This window comes from Arachis hypogaea, chromosome 20, assembly GCF_003086295.3.
Source record: "Arachis hypogaea cultivar Tifrunner chromosome 20, arahy.Tifrunner.gnm2.J5K5, whole genome shotgun sequence".
NCBI classification, from domain to species: Eukaryota; Viridiplantae; Streptophyta; class Magnoliopsida; order Fabales; family Fabaceae; genus Arachis; species Arachis hypogaea.
This window is the reverse complement of record NC_092055.1, coordinates 105,293,321-105,295,931: the sequence shown is the minus strand read 5'-3', so window position 1 is coordinate 105,295,931 and position 2,611 is coordinate 105,293,321. Positions and strand designations below refer to the sequence as shown.

Genomic DNA, 2,611 nt, shown 5'->3' with positions numbered 1-2,611 from the left:
CAGAAGAGGAATACTCATCAGAGCTCATGAAGGGCATAAGGAGGTTCAATGGAATCTCTATGGTCTCTAAATGAGCCTCAGAGTCCTTTGGTTCCTCAGAGGGAAGCTCCTTATTGATCACTGGACGTCCCAGGAGGTCTTCCTCCTTGGGATTCACGTCCTCTCCTCTCCTCACAGGTTCGGCCATGGCACTTATGTCAATGGCCTTGCACTCTCCTTTTGGATTCTCTTCTGTATTGCTTGGGAGAGTACTAGGAGGGATTTCAGTGATCCTTTTACTCAGCTGGCCCACTTGTGCTTCCAAATTTCTAATGGAGGACCTTGTTTCATTCATGAAACTTACAGTGGCCTTAGATAGATCAGAGACTAGATTTGCTAAATTAGAAGCATTTTGTTCAGAGTTCTCTGTCTGTTGCTGAGTGGATGATGGAAAAGGCTTGCTATTGCTAAACCTGTTTCTTCCACCATTATTAAAGCCTTGTTGGGGCTTTTGATCCTTCCATGAGAAATTTGGATGATTTCTCCATGTTGAGTTATAGGTGTTTCCATAAGGTTCACCTAAGTAATTTACCTCTGCTATTGCAGGGTTCTCAGGATCATAGGCTTCTTCTTCAGAAGATGCCTCTTGAGTACTGTTGGATGCAGCTTGCATTCCATTCAGACTCTGAGAGATCATATTGACTTGCTGAGTCAATATTTTATTCTGAGCCAATATGGCATTCAGAGTATCAACCTCAAGAACTCCCTTCTTCATAGGCGTCCCATTACTCACAGGATTCCTTTCAGAAGTGTACATGAACTGGTTATTAGCAACCATGTCAATGAGTTCTTGAGCTTCTGCAGGCGTTTTCTTTAGGTGAATGGATCCACCTGCAGAAGTGTCCAGTGACATCTTTGATAGCTCAGATAAACCATCATAGAATATATCCAGGATGGTCCATTCTGAAAGCATGTCAGAAGGACACTTTTTGGTCAACTGTTTGTATCTTTCCCAAGCTTCATAGAGAGATTCACCTTCTTTCTGTCTGAAGGTTTGAACATCAGCTCTAAGCTTCCTCAGCTTTTGAGGAGGAAAGTACTTGGCTAAGAAAGCCGTGACCAGCTTATCCCAAGAGTTCAGGCTGTCTTTGGGTTGAGAATCCAACCATAATCTAGCTCTGTCTCTTACAGCAAAAGGGAAAAGCATGAGCCTGTAGACTTCAGGATCTACTCCATTAGTCTTTACAGTATCACATATCTGCAAGAATTCAGTTAAGAACTGAAAAGGATCTTCAGATGGAAGTCCATGAAACTTGCAGTTCTGCTGCATCAGAGAAACTAATTGAGGTTTCAGCTCAAAGTTGTTTGCTCCAATGGCAGGAATGGAGATTCTTCTTCCATGTAAATTGGAATTAGGTGCAGTAAAGTCACCAAGCATCTTCCTTACATTATTATTATTTTCAGCTGACATCTCCTCTGCCTGTTCGAAAATTTCTGAAAGGTTATCTCTGGATTGTTGTATTTTAGCTTCTCTTAATTTTCTCTTCAGAGTCCTTTCAGGTTCTGGATCTGCCTCCAGTAGAATGTTCTTATCCTTGCTCCTGCTCATATGACAAAGAAGAGGGCACAGAAAAATAATAATAATAATAGAGATTCTCTTTACCACAGTATAGAGGTTCCCTTATGTAAGTGGAAGAAGAGGGGGAGACAAAGAATGTAATGTAAAGGAAGAAGCACAACTGTACGAATGGAAGAGATGTGAGATGAGATGTTAGGATATGAATGAATAAATAGAGTAAGATGGGGGAGGGAAATTTTTCGAAAATTATTTTGAAAAAGAGTTAGTGATTTTTGAAAATAGTTTTTGAAAAATGTTTAGTAATTTTTTTCGAAAATTTTTTTGAAATCAAAAATAAAAATTAAAAATAATTAGTTAATTAAAAAGAAATTTTGAAAAAGGGGGAAGATATTTTCGAAAATAGAGAGAGAGAGAGAGTTAGTTAGGTAGTTTTGAAAAAGATAAGAAACAAACAAAAAGTTAGTTAGTTAGTTGAAACAAATTTTGAAAAGATAAGAAGTTAGGAAGTTAGAAAAGATATTTTGAAAAAGGTAAGATAAGAAGATATTTTTGAAAAGATATGATAGAAATTAATTTTTGAAAAAGATTTGATTTTTAAAATCTCAATTAATGACTTGATTCATAAGAAATCACAAGATATGATTCTAGAACTCAAAGTTTGAATCTTTCTTAACAAGCAAGTAACAAACTTCAAATTTTTGAATCAAAACATTAATTGATTATGTTATTTTCGAAAATTTGGTATAAAAATAAGAAAAAGATTTTTTTGAAAAATATTTTTGGAATTTTCGAAAATAACTAAGAATTTGAAAAAGATTTGATTTTTGAAAAAGATTTTGAAAAAGATAAGATTTTCAAATTGAAAATTTGATTTGACTCATAAGAAACAATTTGATTTTAAAAATTTTTAAAAAAGTCAATCCAAATTTTCGAATTTAATGAGAGAAAAAGGGAAAGATATTTTTTTTTATTTTTAAATTTTTATGATGCAAGAGAAAAACACTAAAAGGATGCAATGCATGAAATTTTTAGATCAAAACAATGAATGCATGC

At 34.9% G+C, this 2,611-nt stretch overlaps 1 non-coding gene across 1 annotated transcript; it reads left to right on the top strand.

The window, feature by feature from the left end:
- Nucleotides 1-946: 946 nt before the first annotated feature.
- LOC112788247 (small nucleolar RNA R71) lies at nucleotides 947-1,054 on the top strand. Its single transcript, XR_003195620.1, has one exon. It is a non-coding gene; the product is annotated as a small nucleolar RNA R71 (small nucleolar RNA).
- The last annotated feature ends 1,557 nt before the right edge of the window (nucleotides 1,055-2,611 follow it).